This window comes from Macaca nemestrina, chromosome 17, assembly GCF_043159975.1.
Source record: "Macaca nemestrina isolate mMacNem1 chromosome 17, mMacNem.hap1, whole genome shotgun sequence".
Lineage (NCBI taxonomy): Eukaryota > Metazoa > Chordata > Mammalia > Primates > Cercopithecidae > Macaca > Macaca nemestrina.
Window position 1 is genome coordinate 77,100,781 of NC_092141.1, and position 21,452 is coordinate 77,122,232.

General features: G+C 42.8%; 1 protein-coding gene and 1 pseudogene across 2 annotated transcripts in view; one reads left to right on the plus strand and one right to left on the minus strand.

Annotated features, from left to right (window-relative positions):
• Window positions 1-21,452, plus strand: part of LOC139359673 (uncharacterized) — a 106,823-nt gene that overhangs the window by 10,403 nt on the left and 74,968 nt on the right. The gene's annotated exons all lie outside the window — the stretch shown is intronic.
• LOC105469373 (leucine-rich repeat-containing protein 37A3-like) lies at window positions 790-21,386 on the minus strand (annotated as a pseudogene).

A 21,452-nucleotide genomic window follows, 5' to 3' on the forward strand; every position in this document is an offset into this window, starting at 1 on the left:
ATACAAAAAAATTACCCGGTCTTGGTGGTGTGAGCCTGTAGTCTCAGCTACTCAGGAGGCTAAGGCAGGAGGAGCACCTGAGCCTGGAAAGTTGAGGCTGCAGTGAGCTGAGATCATGCCACTGCACTCCAGCCTGGGTGACAGAGCAAGGCCCTGTCTCAAAAATAAATAAAAATAAAAAAGAGAAGAAAAAAAAGTACTATTATAATCCAACAATAAAAATAAAACAACATAATTTTAAGAATGGCAAAGGTAGGCTGAATGTGATGTGCTCTTGGCTCACTGCAAGCTCCACCTCCTGGGTTCTCGCCATTCTCCTATTCAGCCTCCCATGTAGCTGGGATTACAGGCACCCTCCACCACGCCCAGCTAATTTTTGTATTTTTAGTAGAGATGGGGTTTCACCATGTTGGTCAGGCTGGTCTCAAACTCCCAACTGTTAGGTCTGTCCGTGTCAGGAAAGTCCACCAACAGGCTGTGTGTGAGCAACAAGGTTGTTTATTTCACTTGGGTGCAAGTGGGCCGAGTCCACAAAGAGAGCCAGCAAAGGGAGATAGGAGTGGGGCAGTTTTATAAGATTTGGATAGGTAGTGGAAAATTACAGTTAAAAGTGGTTATTGCTTGCTGGCAGGGGAGGGGTCACAAGGTGCAGGGTGGAGAGATCATGAGACTCCTTGTCCAGGGGAGGAATGTCACAAGGTTGATTGATTAGTTGGGGGTGGGACAGGAACAAATCACCAAGGTGGAATGTCATCAGTTAAGGAAGGAACTGCCTGTTTCATTTTTTTGGTGGTTCTTCAGTTGCTCCAGGCCATCTGAATGTATATCTGCAGGTCACAGGGGTTATGATGGCTTAGCTTGGGCTCAGGGACCTGACACTGAGGATCCTTCTTTATCTTTCTCTGATGCCCTTCTATGAGAATGAATCTGTTTTGGAAGAAAATGAAATTAAGATTATTCGTCACAACAACCACTATCTCCAAATCTGTATTCACTCCTTCTATTCATTATAAGTCTCATCTACCTGATGAGATAACTTTTTTGAAAACAGGAATTGTATGCTGTTTAACAGTGCTTTGATTCTTCCACAGTTCAGTCATCCTTGATATCCTGAGGGGGATTGGTTCTAGGATACCGCTGCCACACCATACCAGAATCTGTGGATGCTCAATCCCTTACATATAATGGTGCATATTTGCATATAACCAACACACATCCCCCTATATACTTTATTTATTTACTTAGAGACAGGATCACTCTCTGTTGGTCAGGCTGGAGTGCAGTGTCACAATCACAACTCACTGCAGCCTCAACCTCCTGGGCTCCAGTGATCTGCCCACCTCAGCCTCTTGAGTAGCTGGGACTACAGGTGTATACCACCACACCTGGTTAATTTTTTAATTTTTATTTTTAGTAAAGACAAGGTCTCACTATGCTGCCCAGGTTGGCCTCCCAAAGTTTTGGGATTACAAGTGTGAGCCACAGTGCCTGGCCCCATGTACTTTAAATCATCAGTAATAAAATGTATAGATATTGTACAATGGTGACAGTTGTTATACTGTACTTTCTATTTGTATTTTTATTGTTTCTTTTTTCAAATATTCAGCCTCGTCTAGTTGAATCTGAAGATGTGGACCTGCTGATGAAGAGGGCTGACTGTATCTAACTTAGGGTCTCGCATGCAGCTGGCACTTAATACATTTTATTGACTGTTTTAGCTAACATTTAACAGACAATTCCTAATAAAAACCTCTTAAAAGTAGGTAAAAAAAGGAAACCTTAGTCCTTCCTCTAAAGTGGCCAGAAAACCAGCCTGGGTAACATAGTGAGACCTTGTCTCTACAAAAAAGTTTTTGAAATTAGCTGCCTGCCTGTAGTCCCAGCCACTCAGGAAGCTGAGGCAGGAGGATCCCTTAAGCCCAGGAGTTTGAGGTTACAGTGAGCTAGATCACAACATTGCTCTCCAGCCTGGGTGACAACAAGGCCCTGAGAAAAAAAAAAAAAAAAAAAAAGGAAAGGAAAAAGGAAAGGAAGGAAAGAATGTAAGTGTTGAAAAAGAAGAGACAAAACTATGATTATTTGCATGTGAAATGGTAAATGTTAGACAGCCAAAGAAGCCTGAGAGAATCAACTAAGATTTTACTGGAAGTAATATGAGAATTCAGTACAGTGGCTATATACAAAATCAAGAGATTAGCACAAAAACCTCAACTGCTTTTCCCATGTACCACCAATAACTAATTAGAAAATGGAAGAAAGATCCCATTTACAATGGCAATACAAATATATGAAGTATTTGAATAAAAATACAAAGATATTTAACAAAAAATATGTAAGATCTATATGATGGAAACCCTAAAACTCTTCTGAAAGACATTAAAAAGAAATGAACACATGACATGAGATAGCATGTTCCTATAATGTTGTACAGATGTCAATTATCAAATTAATCTACTAATTTAACATAATCCTATTCAAACCCCAAGATCGTTTTGGGTGGTGGCTGTTTGTGAGACAGGGTCTCGCTCTGTTGCCCAGGCTAGAGTGCAGTGGTATGACCACAGCTCACTGCATCCTCGACCTCCCAGGCCTCAAGCAATCCTCCCACTTCAGCCTCTGAAGTCTCTCATATCGTGTCCAAGAAATGGGGACAAATCTCACAAAGGAACTAGGCTCAGGAGGGCTGGAATATTCAGGGAAGGTTTCAAGCAGAAAGATGAACTTGAGTTGGCTTTTGAGAGATTCATAGGATTCCCACAGGCAGAGTGAAATAAGGCAATTTTAGGTGGACAACGCATAGACAAAAGCAGATATGCGGATGGTGTGACTGGGGTATGGTGAGGGGCTGCTCTGGCTGGAATGGAGGGCTGCCACAATAATGAAATGGTGAATGAGGCAAATAAGGTTGGATTGGTAGCATGGCGTCAAGGTTGCCAGCTTATTAAATCACTCTTCCAATATGCTAGCACTGGCCTGTTGGGAAAAGTAATGCATCATGTAATCAAACAAAAGGCAAACAGAGGCAAGCTCCAGGAATGGGCCCTGTAAACAAGACTTGTCCCAGAGTAGCCAGATGTAGGCTTTAGACATGTTAATGCAGGCTGAGCATCTCTAATCCGAGGGGGAATGTCTCATATGGTGTCCAAGAAACGGACACATCTCACAGAGGGCCTGGACTCAGGAGGGCTAGAGTATGAGACATCATTCCCCCTCCCCTGTGAACTTAAAAATGTGGCCAACAATTTTTTTGAAAGATGGCTACCCTGTAGTGCTTTAACTGGACCTATTTAGGCAACGCCTTACACACTGGAGAAGGATGATACTATGTGAATCTAATAAATCTACAAGACAATACTTCTCTCTTTTGGCTGTCTCCTTCCTCTCCAGGGTGATGACAACTCCGTGAGGGTGGAGATTATATGTCTCATCATTTCGGCAATAAGGAAATAAATTAGTGGCAGAGTGAGGGTGACTTGGTGAGTACATCCAATTGTTGACATAGTTTTGGGTAGGAGAAATTTTGCTATTATATCAACTTAACTTCTTAAAATGCTCTAATGGGATTAACTTGATTTCAATTCACAGAGATCTCCTGGAAGCGAGGATCCTTTAAAAATCCTGGAATATACACTGCAGTAAAAGAACAAAGCATACCTCAGCCTTAAACTACTGAAGAAGAATGTCAAGTGGGGAAGTGGCTTTGGTTTTGAGTTTGTGGGTTCTGAATCCACACAAAGACAGGACTGCATTCTGAAAACCTGAATTAATTATTGTCCTTACCTCAATAAGACAAAAAATTATAATCAAAATCATTAGTATTACAGTCACAGATATTGCCAAGATGAGTCTGTTGTTATAGCCATATCCTGGAACTTCTTTCGTGAGCTAAAAAGAAAAAAAAAAGGAAAGAACAATTAAAAAAAAAAAAGAAAGAATGAAAGCTAACTTTTCAAAACCCCAGTATTCCAGTTGAGTAGCTTACAGGTTCTTTTTTATTTTTTTTGAGACAGGGTTTCACTCTGTCACCCAGGCTGGAGTACAGTGGTACGATCACAGTTCACTACAGACTCTACCTCCCTGGGCTCAGGTGGTCCTCCCACCTCAGCCTCCCGAGTAGCTGGGACTACAGGCACGTGTCACCACACCCAGCTAATTTTTGTATTTTTTTGTGAAGACAGGGTTTCACTATGTTGGCCAAGCTGGTCTGAAACTCCTGACCTCAAGTGATCCACCCACCTCGGCCTCCGAAAGTGCAGGGATTACAGGCGTGAGCCACCACTCCCGGCCTACAGTTTATCTTGTACACTAATCTATTTCACTCTCTAAATGAACAAAGTGGGAGATCGCTGTTATGGCCAAAGTTACAAAGTGGGAGATCACTGTTATGGCCAAAGTTACAAAGTGGGAGATCACTGTTATGGCCAAAGTTACAAAGTGGGAGATCACTGTTATGGCCAAAGTTACAAAGTGGGAGATCACTGTTATGGCCAAAGTTACAAAGTGGGAGATCACTGTTATGGCCAAGACAAGCTATGGCCTGGGAGTCCCAGGTTCTCTTGTGTGGGCACTTTCCTGGCATATGCTAAATGATGGGAAAGTCTGGGTCTCATGTTTCTGTGTGGTCTTCTGCCCTTTCTGTTTGCTTTTTCTGGGTCTTTCTGCTCTTTCTGGGTCTCATGTTTCTGTGTGGTCTTCTGCTCTTCTGCTCTTTCTGTTCCCTCTGGGCTTCCGTGCTTTCATTGATATAGTTCTCAGTTTTCCATTGGTCCGTATCCCATTCTGCCTTGGACGCCTTTACGTCCTGCTGCTCACTGAGGAGCTTCATCAGGAGGCCTGTCCTGGAGATGAACTTGGCACAGGTCACTTGCACATGGGTCTCAGAGCAGTCCGTCTTCAAGGTCTGGATAACATGAGAAATGAACCTTCTCACATCGTTGTTGGGGATGAGGGACCGTAGCTGCTGGGTTAGCTGAATTTCATACTGATCACCTCGGGATGAGAGCAGTGGGTAACTGAAGCTTTTGGGCTCGGGGGACAGGTCAGTGCCCACGTTGTTGTATTCCCATTTTGTCTCAGTTTAACAGTTGGCCCTAAGTTGAATGCAGTCCCAGCGGAATCTGCCTCAGGAGGAGGATTGTAGGTTGTGTTTTCAGAGATGGTGCCTTCTGGCATAGTAGTGTTTTCCATAAAAATGTTTTCTTCAGAGGCATTTCTTACAGTTGTGTTTTTTACAGCAGTGTTTTCTATAAACTGTTCTGAAGGAGCAAATACTTCCGGAAAAGGGTTTTCTTGAGGACTCAGGTCTCCTGAGGATGAAAAAGCCTGTTGTGAAGGGGAATTTATGAGGCTCTTTGCTGCAGAGAATGGCGGCCTCTTTGTGAACATCAGCCTATTGAGAGAACTTTTCTTTCTCAACTTTCTAATCTTTTTGACCTTGGTGTTCTGTGGGCCACATGGCAGTGAGTTTTATGAAAGCGGTATTTGTTTCTGGAATGTACGATTGGTTTAGCAGCCTTCATATTTTTAACTCTAGCCTTTGCATTTTCTAAAATTAAAATGGCGTAGGCTAAGTCTTTCTATCTATCTCTGACCTGAGGTAGGGCTTTTGCAGGGGTGGAGGCAGAAGGCACGCCTGTGGAGAAGGGTTTCAGCAAAGAGGAGACTGTTGGCTTATGTTCTTGGGTGAATGAAGGCTTGACGGTGTTTCCCGCTACGTTCTTGGGCCCCTGCTCTATGTGAGACTGTTCCAGCTCCCCTGGGGCTGGACTCCCAAGCCTTTTTTCTATGGCAGCATTCTGCACAAAGGCCTGCGCACCCTCTTCCCTCCTGATGCTCTGCTTTCCCACCTCTTTGAAGTACCTTTTCTGGATGCTCCTTGGGCCCATGAGGACTCTGTTCATTCTCTGCAGGTTTTTGCCTACACTTTGAATCTTTGCCAGGCTGCTTTCCTATGGTTGGACAGTTTCTAAGTTCTTTTCAAATATTTGGCGTTTAAATTTGTTATCTAGAAGGCTGGACTGCATAAGCATGGCAGTTTTTTCTTCCCTTTTAACTTCATCGATTTTTTTCTCGTATTTCTGCATCTAATATCTTTTCTAGGAAATATACCTTTCTCAATTTATTTTCATAAGTTGAGTTGTTGGATGCAGGTTGAAGCGAGGGGCTCTTTGTATTGTTTTTCAGAATACTCAGGAGCCTATCTCCATCTTGCACATTTGAAAAAAACAGTTTAATGAATGGTAACAACATGGATTCCACATCTAGATTTCCTGCTGAGAAATAAGGCAAGATGTAACTTAGCACACTGATAACATTACTCTTGTCATTGGTGTCTAGCTGCTCACTCCCAAAGCCTGACAAGCTGATGCCATTGCTGTCTAAGGCCGCCTCTGGCTCAATGGTCAGCTCAGTGCTCATGTGCTTCTTCTGGGCTTGTAACACCTTCATGAACGCACCTTCTGGATTCCCTACAGATGCTTCTTCAGCTGTCAAAAAAGAAGAGACTGCTTTGATCTTGAAAGATGATGGGATGGCATGCATCAGTCCACAGCTGTACACCCCAGTCACACAGAGTAGGAGTCAGCAAACATTTGAGTGCCATTCAGAGAGGCGAAACATACACCCAATCCTAAACCTATGAAATGACAACAACAAAAGGAGGAAATGACATTTTTTGAAAACATGGCCACCTACTTGGAACATTCCATAGTGTGACATAGAGTAACTCTGCTTAGGATTATTCCGTTGATTCCCAGGGGCCAATTGCCCAGGGCTCAGTGAAAGCCCAAGGTGGAAGACAAGTGCTTCCCTGATGAGCTGGCCTCTCTGCAGACTGCTCCGTACCCTGTGCTGTCCTGCCTCAGATGCAGAGAGAGCACAAGGCTCCCTCTCTTGTCCTCAGTGTGCCTGTGTTCTTGCTACCATCACAGCTGAGTGCAATGAAAGGCAATCCTCTGAGAGGAGCAGGGTGGAGATGCTAAAGCAGAGGCCCCCTCCCATTGCTGATAGATCCTCATCTGGCACACGCTCCACCCACCCACCCCATTCTCTGCTCCCACATATCGTTGCCCCATCACAGAAGACGTGACATGGAAAAAGCACTGTGTCCACCCTAGTTCTTTTCTCAAATTTGGGAAGGGATCCAGGGTGTAGGTTAAGAGGTTTTTAATTTGCCAGATGGTATGCCTATGTTGTTAAATATACAATGAATCTATGGTATGACAGCAGTTTCTGGATAAACATTACTTTAAAATGCAGAAGGGAAAAAGCAACTTTTGTCAGATGCCTACTTTGCTTTCATTTCATCTCTAATATTTTGGATGGGGAATCATCCAAATCTGACTGCATGAAGGTCAAGTGTGCCAATGTGCAGTTGGGTTTCTTTTCCAGAATTAAAAGTATTTTGGGTGGTGGGGAGGGTCAGAGGAAGAAGTAAAAATTGTGAGAAAGGAGAAACATGGGCTTGGGGAGAACCCAGAATTGGAGACAGAAGACCTGGCACTAGGCTACAGCACTGAGCACCTCTGATCTTGTTTTTCCTCATCTGTAAAAGGAGATTAACAATGCTTTTCTGCCCACCTCTTGGGGAGAAGGGAATAATTTAATTGGTAAAAAAGAAAAAAAAAGTTTTGAAAAATAAGTAACACTGTTTTTATATAAGTAGCCAAGCATTATTAATTATCCACCCCATATCACTGGTAGATACTTGTATTCAAGTTATCTGGACTGGAAAGCAGTCACATTTTAGTAGTCATGAAGTTGGTACTAATAAATCTAATCTACAGAAAAACTCTTGAAAGCACTTGAGCATTTGTTCTGTGAATAGAAAGGTTCAGAGCAAGTTCAGAGTTGGATGGTCTAAGAATGGAAAAGCCCTCCGTTCCATTAGAAGAGCCAGGTAGCAATTTTTGGTTATGGAACCAGAAGCTCTCAGGCTTCAAATAAAACAGCATCACTTGTACTCTTATAAAATTGTAAAAACTAAACAGGATCTACATCTGTCCTAAAAGGCAGAGAGTACTTCACGCATATAAAACTAGCTTACAAACTACATTGCACTATATGAGGAAATTATCACTTGGGGCAAAGCACCAAGCAGAGAGCACAGTACACTGGGCGTGGATGTTAATGTCCTTCCCTAGCTGTCCCATTCCTTTCTCTTGGTCCTTTATGCATATGGAACAGTTCCATTATTAAATTTTGTGATAATAACTGAGAACCTGATTCCCAGCAAGGGAGTAGTTCAGAAGTTGAGGGAGTTTAACTCTGAATGAGTAAATAAAGCAATTATATCACTAGCTTAAAATTTTATCATCAATTAAAAATAAAAAATATAAAAACAAATACTTAAAATAATGTAACAATTTATCACCAGGCAATTTGGACTCACGACAATGTATGGTGTTTGTCAGACCTGCACTGTTGCAATGCAGCTTGACTGTCTTGCAGACAGCCTCAGTGCTATTTTTAAATTGGCAGAGGCAGCAGGCCATATGGCTAGGTAAGATCCTATAGATGAAAACACAAAACAATAAATTAGTGGTAAAGCAGTTACTTGAGTAGGCAAAGGAGGCAGGCCAACACTACCACAGGGCTGGGCAAAAAGGTGTTACTGAGGCCTGTGGACTGGACAGTTGGGTAGGAACCAGAAGACCAATGGGAAGGAGGACAAAGGTGCCCAACCGAAAGGTAAGCATGGCAGTGAGTATGGTATGCCTAGAATAAAGGTGGTTGGGATTAGAATTGGGTGACACTGATCAGTAGTTTAATTCAGAAGTATCTCTTCCCAACTCATAAGTCTCACTTTGGGCTGAAAGTACACAGGAAGAAGGTAGACTTCTACGAAGAGTCTGAATAAGCCCCCAACTTCTGGAATCCCTTTCTCAATTCCTGTTGGGAGTGGGAAATATTAGAAATTACTCTGGGCATTAAAAATAGCTCAGATTAACCTGGATTGTGGGGTTAAAAAATAACAGAGATTGCATTGGCCAAATCTGGACAATTTGAGCATTCGAAAGAATAACAACAAAAAGCTACAACATAATTTATAAAAAAGAATCCATGAAGAATGATATTAAAAAAGAGAGGGAGTTGTTCTTTAATGAAATAATGCCAGCTAATAAATGTAGAAGGAATGACAATTTTTAAAAGTGTCACTTTGCAACCACCAGTGTAATAAAAATTGATTCAGACAAAGATTATCATTGATGGACACAGCTGGGTGAAAAGACATTTGGGCCAGGCACAGTGGCTCACGCCTGTAATCCCAGCACTTTGGGAGGCCGAGATGGGTGGATCACAAGGTCAGGAGATTGAGACCATCCTGGCTAACATGGTGAAACCCCATCTCTACTAAAAATACAAAAAAATTAGCTGGGCGTGGTGGCGGGTGCCTGTAGTCCCAGCTACTTGGGAGGCTGAGGCAGGAGAATGGAGTGAAGCTGGGAGGTGGCGCTTGCAGTGAGCTGAGATCGCACCACTGCACTCCAGCATGGGCGACAGAGTGAGACTCCATCTCAAATAATAATAATAATAACAAAAATAAAAGACATTTGAGAACAGGATCTTCACTGATCTCAAAGTACCAACCCACAGATTTTTTATTAATTACCAAAGGGAAAAATTATTTTTTGTTTTTTTATGAGACAAGGTCTCATTCTGCCACCCAGGCTGAAGTACAGTGGCAAAATCATAGCTCACTGCAATCTCGACCTCCCTGGGCTCAAGTGACCCTCCAAATTCAGCCCCCCAAGTAGATGGGACTATAGACTTGCACCACCACGCCAAGCTAATTTTTTTTTTAATTGTATTTTTAGTAGAGGCAGGGTTTCACCTTGTTGCTCAGGGTGGTCTAAAACTCCTGGACTCAAGCGATCTGCCTGTCTTGGCCTTCCAAAGTGCTGGGATTACAAGTGTGAGCCACCACACCCAGCAAAATAACTACAATGGAGAGATCTGGAAGATCACCTTAAACAAGTGATCAAACTTAGCATTATGAGCCACCTGCGGTCACGAGGCAGGAAGGATCCATCACCTATGCAGTATTCTTCCCCAAAATGCTTAACTTGACTCTCATCATGTGGAAACAGACAAATCCAGATTGTGGAACAATTTACAAGAAAACTGTCTTTGACTCTTAAAAAATGACATGTCATTAAAGATCAAAAAAAGTAGAGTAATGTTTTAGATTAAAGGAAATGAAGACATGACATGCAGTGCCCAATCTTTCATTGGATTCTGTACTGTTCTTTCATCTTTCTGGTATGTTTGAATTTTTTTCAAAATATAAATTTGGGCAAAAGAGATAACCAAGATAATTGATTAATGTATTGTTATGGCTTATTGGGGGCAGTTTCAGAGAAATAAAAATCTCTGTAACTGGAATAAATTCTCAAGGTTAATCTTAAGCAGTATAGATAGCATGGTCATTAAGAATACAGATTCCACAGCCAGACTAGGCTTAAATCCCAGCTCTGTGAATAATATGAATTTGGGCATATTGATTAATCTCTGTTCCTTGGCCTTGTCATTATAATAGTACCTACCTCTAATGGGTTTTGAGGATTAAATGAATCAGTACCTGAAAAATGCCTGGCACACAGTGAGTGCACAACAAATGTTAACTACTATAATTATTACATTACAGAGGTTGTGGGGGGGCCTTTTCTGAGTCCTCCAAAAGGATAACTTTATTAGGGCCACATTAAGATTGTGGAAACAGAGGAGTATTCAATGGATACATGAAGTCTATGAGTTGGGGATACAATGTACAGAGTTTTAGATTAAAACTGCATCCAATAAGTTGGTCTGACACATCTTTCAAACCTATAGAGGAATAATCACAAGTGACTAGTATTCCTTTGGGTCCAATAGAAGCCTCTGATCTTCATATAGATTGAATGTACCCAGAACCATAACCTAGCATTTTACTTATATAGCAACCTTAACTCTTGACACAAAGGTGTTTGTTTTGAGGCCGAGTCTCACTCTTACACGGGCTGAGTGCAGTGGTGCAATCTCGGCTCACTGCAGCCTCTGCCTCCTGGGCTCAAGTGATCCTTCCACCTCAGCCTCCTGAGTAGCTAGAACTACAGGTGTGTGCCACCACGCCTGGCTCATTTTTGTATTTTTTGTAGAGATGGAGTTTCACCATGTACTCCAGGCTGGGCTTGAACTCCTGAGCTCAAGCAACCCTCTCTCCTTGGCCTCCCAAAGTGCTAGGATTACAGGCATGAGCCCAAAGTTTTGTTATTCTTTTCCTGCCCCCAACTTTTGATTTTAAACATTTTCTTTTTTTCCTTTAAGCCTTAGGATGGCTGGGAAGCATTTTCAAATGGTATAATGAACACCTGTATAACTTTCATCTGGAATCAACAGTAGCTAATACTTTGTCACATTTGCTTTCCATGTGTGTATGTCTATACATTTTCTGGACAAACCATTTGAGAGTCAGTTGCAGACATAATGACCCTTCACCATTAAAGACTTTGGTGTGCAGCCCCCAAGAACCAAGGCATTCTCCTACATAACCAGAATACTATCATCACCCAATGGAACTTAATATTATCATTGTCTACTGTGCAGTCCATATACACATTTTCACAATTGTCCCAATCATAACATGGCTTAAAAAATTCAGAATCCAGTCAAACATCAGTTATTGCATTTAGCGTTCGTGATTTTTTTTTTTTTTTTTTTTTTTTTTTAGAAAGACCTTTAATACTTCTGTTTACAAAATTCAGGCATACATTTCAGTTTGCCCTGAACTGTGCCTAAGGCTTTGTGCTCATCTCTGCCAGGGTGTCTGTGCCCCTCATGTGCTGCTGATGAGGATGCAGAGCAGAGTCTGGGGTCCGGAGGCCTCGCAGGGCCTCAGGGGAAGGGGAATGTGAATGTGGCCCAGCCCAGAGGACCCCCCATTTCATCGATTTTGGATTGGGCGACAGAGGAAGCAGATGTCGGGGCTGTGGACCTGCTGGTCTGGGCAGGGGTCTGGGGACCCTGGGGCTGCCTGCCATGGTCTAGAGGAGGAGGCTGGGGCCACTTCCTACAGGTGGCAGCGGCTCAGCAAGGGGAGGCCTGGCCACCAGGGGCTTGAACATTCGCTCACTGGAGACTTTGTGCTTGGCCCTCAGCAGCATGGCTGGGGCTGTGGTCCCGTGTGAGGTGTGCTGGGGGGTGTGTAGGTGGCTGGTGGTGACTGTTTGTGCCAGAGTGACACAGGCTTCCGTGGGCCTGGCTGGGGACAGTTAAAAAGCTGAAAAGGTACTTGGCTTTGTGAGGGCAAGGCTTGGGAGGCGGGGCCCTGCAGGAGACACCCCACAGGGACGCTCCATCCAAGCCTGTTAAGGCCGTGGAACTCGAGGGTAGGCAGTGGGCTGGGCCCCCATGGGGTCAGAACGGAGGTGAGGGCTGCCCTGGAGGAACAATACCCTAGTGTTGCTCTACCTTAGTCAGCTGGGCAGCCCAAGTGTGGGACCCTGCTCAGGGAGTACCTCAAGGGCCTGGGCCTGGGTGGCACCGGCAGGCTTGGACACCGCCCTGGCAGCAAGGGCCCTGTGGAAGGCAGGAGACCCGGCAGGGGGTGCCACCCAGTGTGGATGGAGCGGCAGGGCGGGGGCACCGGTAAGTCACTGGGCAGAGGCACGAGCACGTCCATGTAGCTGAGCAGGAAGAAGTCTGACTGGCCATCCAGCACGCCCTCCTACCAGTTCTCGTCAATGTGCTTTAAGTTAGCAATTTTTTCTTTTTTTTTTGAGACGGAGTCTCGCTCTGTCGCCCAGGCTGGAGTGCAGTGGCCGGATCTCAGCTCACTGCAAGCTCCGCCTCCCGGGTTTACGCCATTCTCCTGCCTCAGCCTCCTGAGTAACTGGGACTACAGGCGCCCGCCACCTCGCCTGGCTAGTTTTTTGTATTTTTTTAGTAGAGACGGGGTTTCACCGTGTTAGCCAGGATGGTCTCGATCTCCTGACCTCGTGATCCGCCCGTCTCGGCCTCCCAAAGTGCTGGGATTACAGGCTTGAGCCACCGCGCCCGGCAGCAATTTTTTCTTATATGGCTTGTGCTTTTTTGTTTCTTACCTGAGAAATCTTTAAGAACCTGTTGTTTAATCCAAAGTAGAAAAGATTCACTCTCTATGTCTTCTCCCAGAAATTGTGTAGTTACATCATTTAGGTCTCTGATCCATTTTGAGTTAATTTACATATACGGTGTGAGTTTTTTTTTTTTAAATTTTATTTTTACTTCTTGGAGAAACGAGATCTCATTACGTTGCCCAGGCTGGTTTCAAACTCCTGGCCTCAAGTGATCCCCCTGCCTCATTCTCCCAGAGTGCTGGGATTACAGGCATGAGGCACCATGCCTGCCCTTCTTTGTAGATATAGCTATGGACATATATCTATATCTTCACCAAGTGTGGTGGCGCATGCCTGTAGCCCCAGCACTCTGGGAGAATGAGGCAGGAGGATCGCTTGAACCCAGGAGGTAGAGGTTGCAGTGAGCCAAGATGGCACCACTGCACTCCAGCCTGGGTGACAGAGAAAGACCCTGTCTAAAAAAAAAAAATTTATATATATATGAAAGCAATTTCTTCAGTTACACAGTGATGGGGCCTGTTGTCCCTCCCTCTTTACCTGCATGGTGTAACGTTGTCTGGCTGATGTCTCCGTCTGTAGTCACTCCCTTCCTAAACTATCCTGCACACAGTCATCATATCAACTCCCCAGAAGTGGCCTGCAAAGACCAGCATCTCCTGGGAAATTATTGAAGATGCAAATTCTTGGTCCCACTCTAGACCAATTGAATCAGTAACTACGAGGGCGGAGTCCAGAACTGAGTTCTAAGGCGCCCTCTCAGGGATTGTGATGCAGATCTATCTACAGCACTGCTGCGGTAACACACGGTTCCCCATGATGGCTCCTCAGCTGGGCATTCAAAGCCCAAGAAGATCTGGCTTCAATTTCCTACTCTCTCTCCTTGTACTCTACAGGTACTCGTGGCATTCCTTGAATACCTTCCTGTGTTTTGCCCTTCTCCCATTTTCCTTTTGCAAGCTTAGAATATTTTCCCCAAGATGTCTGTCCGATGTTACACAATGACCCTTCAAAGTCCTATTCAAATGGCATTGTTCTAGTAACATCCTCCTGGGTCCAAATTGAAGTCATTTTCCCCTCTTCTATGCTTCAGAAACAATTTATCCCTCCTAGTTCCCACACTGATTTCTTTTTAATGTAGTTATTTTTCATCCCATTTTTTCTGAGCATAAACTCCTTGCAAGCATGGACTAGGTCTTGCTCATCTGCATTGCCCACCATATTTAAAACTGACACGTGGGCCGGGCGCGGTGGCTCAAGCCTGTAATCCCAGCACTTTGGGAGGCCGAGACGGGCGGATCACGAGGTCAGGAGATCAAGACCATCCTGGCTAACACAGTGAAACCCCGTCTCTACTAAAAAATACAAAAAACTAGCCGGGCGAGGTGGCGGGCGCCTGTAGTCCCAGCTACACGGGAGGCTGAGGCAGGAGAATGGCGTAAACCCGGGAGGCGGAGCTTGCAGTGAGCCAAGATCCGGCCACTGCACTCCAGCCTGGGCGACAGAGCGAGACTCCGTCTCAAAAACAAACAAACAAACAAACAAAAAACTGACACGTGGAAATAAAGCAAATTCAAATATTTGTAAAATAAATGAATAGCTGGCGGAGTGAGTAGAAGGAACATGACTATTTTAAAGGAATTGTAGTTTTATTACTTCATGGCCTCTGCAGCACTTTGGCATCCACTTGTGGATCTTTACACCCACTTTCCTTAAGCCTTCTACATTTGAAAGAATCTGTTTGCAAAAGAGCATCACTAATGAGCTTAATAAGGATTAATGACATACACACCTCTATGGACAAAGGATAAGAATCATGCTGTCATAGCAATGAACATAGTATCTTCTTGTCTCTAAACAGATAGAAATACTATGCAGGTATTGTTTTCTTGGTAACAGGGCTGGGGAGATAGTTATTTTGTAATTAGCGGAGAGTTGGGGGCATTTCTGACATGCTTACTTAGTGTAAACATTTCTAACTCTACCACTTAACCATCATTTTAAACATCTGTTTTAATATAACAATTCCTGACATGAAATCCTTAATATCAGTCTATTATCTTGGGAGCTTAATATTCTTGATAATATTATTTATATAATTTAGCTGATTTTCAATATTTAAATGTTAATTTAATTCCGATTAAATTACCAAAAAATTCTGGATTAATGATGTTCAAATGAATGTAGGTAGTCTATGTTTTCTTCTCTGTTAGACAACAATCTGAAGTTAACGTTAATTCCTTTCATCCTCCTAAACCAGCCTTTTCAAATCTTTTTTTGTGAAGGTCAGACAGTAAATATTTTAAGGCTTTGTGGGCCACATGCGATCTCTCTCGCATATTTCTCTTTCTTTTCTTTTTCTTTCACAGTCCTTTAAAAATGCAAAAAACATTCTTAATGGGCTATTAAAAAAATAGACCTTAGATAAGATTTGATCTATTGGCTGTAGATTGAATAGAAGAAGATGGTGTGTAAACCCTTGTAAAACAAGGTTCATATGGGTGTCAGTCACTGCTCAGATCTTATTACCATGTGAAATTTTTTCTCTCTGTATAATTTAAAAATTGAAATTGCATAGGAGGTAGCTAATGCTAGAGATGGGCTGAGACCCTATACAAACTTACAGAATTGCAGAATTTTATTGCTCGAAGAAATCTTAGAGATTATCTAATTTGAACCCCTTATTCATTTTACAGATAATAAGACTAAAAACTCATAAATATGATTAACTAACTTACAAATACCAGAGGGATAGCAGGCCTTCAAATGAATCCTTACGTAATTCAGTCAAATAAGTTTCATTGAGAATTCTGGAAAATGAAAAAGTTATTTCTAGATTAAAATGCAAACTACAACAATTTGTTACACAGGACTATCTCCTGCATATGGAGGAAAGCTGGATCATGGTCATTTCAAGATGGTGATATCTGCTCTGCTTTCATTAAAACCTTTTCTTACATTTTCCTTTTTGTGTTCATCTCTCTCCACCACACACACACACACACACACACACACACACACACACGCAAGCAGGCACACACAAGCACACCGCTACCCACTCTTCACACCAAATTGTAAATTTCATGCCTCCTCTCTAGATCACAGAATACCTTTCAGAATCCTACTCTGGGTGGCACCAAGATCATCAGAACCTCCATTTCCTCCTCTGTTTTCCCAAATCTTTTCTTTTTTCTTTTTTTTTTTTTTTGAGACGGGGTCTCGCTCTGTCACCCAGTCTGGAGTGCGGTGGCGCGATCTCATCTCATTGCAAGCTCCACCTCCCGGATTCACGCCATTCTACTGCCTCAGCCTCCCGAGCAGCTGGGACTACAGGCGTCCGCCACCACGCCCGGCTAATTTTTTTTTTGTGTGTGTTTTTAGTAGAGACGGGCTTTCCCCATGTTGGCCAGTGATCCCCATGTTGGCCTCGTGATCCACCCGCCTTGGCCTCTCAAAGTGCTGAGATTACAGGCGTGAGCCACCGCGCCCGGCCATAAATTTTCCCAAATCTTATTATGAAAGCTTCACATGGAACCATGTCAGGGCTGCAAGTGAAGCCATTCAACTTTTTCCCCCATTAAAGAAATTTGACAACTACAATCTGCGTAAAGTGCACATAACATAAATGTTGTTTATATTTAATTTAATTTCTGAGACAGGGTCTCACTCTGTTGCCCACATTGGTCTCAAGCTCCTGGGCTCAAGTGATCCTTCTGTCTCAGCCTCCCAAAGTGTTGCGATTGCAGACATGAGCTACCTCACCTGGCCAAATATTCAGTTTAATAATTATAAAGCAGATACCCATATAACAGCATTACAAAAGATCATTGTTAGCATTCCAGAAGCCCTAGTGTGCCCCTTTCCAATCATATCCCTCTCTCTAACCCTAGTAGGTAACCACTCTCCTAACTTTTGTAATAATTTTCTTGCTTTTAAAATGTAGTTCTGGCCTGGTGTGGTGGCTCATGCCTGTAATCCCAGCACTCTGGAAAGCCAAGGCACGTGAATCACCTGAGGTCATGAGTTCGAGGCCAGCCTGGACAACATGGTGAAATGCTGTCTCTACTAAAAATATAAAAATTAGCTGGGCATGGTGGCGGGCACCCGTAATTCTAGCTACCTGGGAGACTGAGGCAGGAGAATCCCTTGAACCCGGGAGGTGGAGCTTGTAGTGAGCCAAGATTGCACCATTGCACTCCAACCTGGGTGACAAGAACAAAATTCTGTCCCCAAAAATAAAGTGATTCTCCTTTCTCAACTTCCCAAGTAGATGGGATTATAGGCACCCACCACCAGGCCTGACTAATTTTTGTATTTTCAGTAGAGGCGGGGTTTTGCCATATTGGACAGGCTGGTCTCAAACTCCTGACCTCAGGTGATCCGCCTGCCTTGGCCTCCCAAGGTGCTGGGATTACAGTTGTGAGCCACTGCACCTAGCAAGTGTTTTATTTTTAATTTAGAATTCATGTATGACTTGTCTATATAAGTTGAACTAATGATGTGACACATAAACTGTTGTGGAAAATGTTACTTAGAATGTAAGCATGTTTTCCAAAATCATTTATATGTCTAAACTAATTTCCTCTATAAATCAGTAAGAAAATGATAAAACAATTCAAATGGAAAATGAACAAAGGACAGAAAACTCAGAGAAGAAACACAAATGTTCAATAAACATATCTGATAATTCATGAGTTATCAAAACAATTCAAATTTGGATGGAATCCCTTTTATTCATCCATAACTTCAACAAAAAGTTGGAGAATACCCAGCGGTGAAAGGTGTGGGGAAATGAATGCTGTCATATTTTGCTGCCAATAGAGTAAGTTGGCATAACATTTTTGAGGGCAATTAAAATTTTATATCTACATAGTCTTCACCCCAACAATTCCATTTCTAGATATCTACTCTACAGAAATACTTGCCCATGTTCACAAAGAAGCATGTACAGGGATTTCATTGCAGCAATGCATGTAACAAGAAAACTAAGTATAATCTAAACATTCATCAATGGGGGAATTATTAAATAAACTATGATGCATCCAGACTATGGATGATGCGGGAGTTTAAATGAATGGGGTGACCCTCTAAGTACTGAGAAGGAAAGAAATCATGAAGTGAAAGAATATATCATATGATAAGTGATACACTTATGATATCATATAAGTGATATACTTACCATATGATATCATATAGGTGATACACTATCAAATGATATCATATAAATGATACCATGAAGTAAAAGAATCAAGTTGCAAGATGTTACCACTTATGTAAAGAAAAAAGATTTTAAAAACCACACAACAAATCTATTTTGCTTTATGTAAATATGAATGTAGGCAAATGGGAAAAGTCTGGAAGCATGTACACTAAATGCAGAGTAACATTACCTCAGGGATGAGGGAGTAGGGCACAAGGAGGGTTTTTGTTATACCTGTTATTGCATTTTTATACATTAAAAATAGAATCATGGGCTGGGGGTGGTGGCTCATGCCTGTAATATGAGCACTTTAGGAGGCCAAGGTGGGAGGATCACTTGAGCCCACGAGTTCAAGACCAGCCTAAGCAGCATAGGAAGACCCTGTCTCTACAAAAAATACAAAATTAGGTGGGCGTAGTGGCTTGCACCTGTGGTCCCAGCTACTTGGGAGGCTGAGGTGGGAGGATCGCTTGTGCCTGGGAGGTGAAGGCTGCAGTGAGCTGTGATTGTGGCACCGCACTCCAGCCTGGGGTACAAAGTAAGATCCTGTCTCTTAAAAAAAAAAAGAAAAAAGAGGAAAAAAAAGAATATAACCATGTATTATTTCTATGATAAAAATAAATTTAAATTGCCTCTTATTTTAAAGAGAGTCTACAAAATTTAATTTTAAAATAACCATAGGATTGCAGTCAACAGGGGAAATATCTTTTCTCAAAGGTACTGACCTCAAAATTCTGGACCAAGAAGGCTCTTACAATGCAGTTAGTTTTTTGTCATATTTGGAGAGAATATACTCACAGTTTCCACTGTATGCTTTCCATCCATTTCCATCAATGTAAGAAATATACTTTCCTTGGAAATTTCTGTGAAGAAACACAGTTTATATCCTTGAATAGGTAGGAAAAGAATGGACAGGAGAAGTAAAAGAATCATGGCAACCTTGTCGGGGATATTCGGTTACAGAAAATAACACCTGCTTTCTCATTTCCGGAGCTATCAGCTTCCCAGTTTGCACAATTCATCAAGAAACAATGCGGGGCCACCGGCACAAATGATGAGGCATCTCCCGGAAGCTTAACTTCCTATCCGTCCCATCTCTTGGACAGACATTCCAGTTAATTACTTTGAATGTTAAGTATTTTATCCAAAAGCACTTATATGTCTAAACAAACTCCTACAAATCAACACAAAAATGGTAAATAATTCAACAGAAAAATGGGCAAAAGCTTATCACTATCAATAAATAAGCAGAAAGAAACCCTGTGCCAGGTAGCACCAAAGCTTTGCCCTCTGCTGAAACATCCTAGGCTTTTTCTTTCCACTCTTATTACAACCGACCTCATTTGGCCCCTTCACACTTTACTCCTACGTTTTGCGAGACCTTTCTATTTTGTCTCCCTGAAATAAGCTTTTCCTTTTGGGCACTCTACATATGGATTCTAAAATAATCCTTTGCATGTCTACACTTGAACATAAAGCAAAAAACAAAATGAAATAAAATAATCCTCCTGTTTTAATCATTCATCTCTCTTGCTTGGAAACTTTCCATGGCTTTCCATACCTCACTGTGTAACTTTCAAACTCCTGTAGCTGATAGTCAAGGTTTTACATAATCATATCTTCACTGCTCCCTCACCTAATTATTTGCAGCCAAATTGGTCTACTAAATTCCAACCATAGCTGTAGCCATGCCTTTCCTTTTCCTAGACTGTACTCCCATTTTTTTTTTCTATTTAACAAATTACAGCTACTCTTTAAGACTCAAGTAAAGTTTTAGCTTATCCACGTAGCTTTCCCTGATCTGTACACCTCAAGAATCACTGATTCTGATAAATTATAGCACTGATGGTCTGCATTATCTTTTAGTAATTAATTATATATATACCTCCATTTTTATGCCTATTCTCTTTCTTCCCTCCTATCATTTTCATGTTCTGGAGACAGTAGCGTACTTGGCCCTGGGTTTGACACAAAATGAGTGCTACATATAGAAAGCCAGGGACAAAGATGAGTTGTGGACATAACTAAAGGACTGAGTAATCATGTTAACAGCCAACACTCCTACATATGCTAGGCACTGATGAAATGTTTCATATATTCACTCACCTAAATTTCACAGCAATCCTATGAAATGGGAACTAGCATAACCCCCAGTTGAAAGGTGAGGAAATTGAGTCACAGAGCGGAATAACTTGCTCTGGGTCACCAAGCTAATAAACAGCCCTGGGTTCAAACCCAGGCAGCCTGGCTCTGGAATCAACTCTTAACCACTTAGAGCCTCATCACTGAGATCGGGAGAGGGACAGGCTGCTGTAAAGAGGGTGAAGCGAAAAATGGGAGGAAAGCAGTGGTTAAGCAATGATGTGATGGGGCTAAATAAAAATGGATGAGAAAATGAGTAAAAGACTGGAGTAAGAGGGGCCGGGCGCGGTGGCTCAAGCCTATAATCCCAGCACTTTGGGAGGCCGAGACGGGTGGATCACGAGGTCAGGAGATCGAGACCATCCTGGCTAACATGGTGAAACCCCGTCTCTACTAAAAAATACAAAAAAAAAACTAGCCGGGCGAGGTGGCGGGCGCCTGTAGTCCCAGCTACTCGGGAGGCTGAGGCAGGAGAATGGCGTGAACCCGGGAGGCGGAGCTTGCAGTGAGCTGAGATCCGGCCACTGCACTCTAGCCTGGGCGACAGAGTGAGACTCTGTCTCAAAAAAAAAAAAAAATTAAAAAAAAAAAAAGACTGGAGTAAGAGTAAAAGTCTGGAGTAAAAGTAAAAGACTGGAGAAGGGGCCTAACAGTAAAGGAGAATAAAGAGAAGGGAGAGTTGACAAGCAAAGGTGAAAGCAGAAAGTCAGTTGCCCGTATGGCTTGGGGAGATAAAGAAGGCCCAGGAAGGCCTCCAGGAAAAGGCTGCCATGTCAGGCAGGACACAGAGGACAATCGAGGAAAGGTGATTCTTACAAGATGGTGAAGGTGCCATTGTAGGTGTTGGGCTCTGGCACAGGCACTTGGTGGAGCCTCTGCTTTGGGCTGAGATTAATACATGACAGTGTCTCATCTCCGCAGGTACAGAGCTCAAATATGTTGGTGCTTGCGGAGGCCTTCTGTTCCTCTCGTGCAGTTAAAGCCTTATTTTGGGTGTAACTTTCAGACTGCACCAGTGA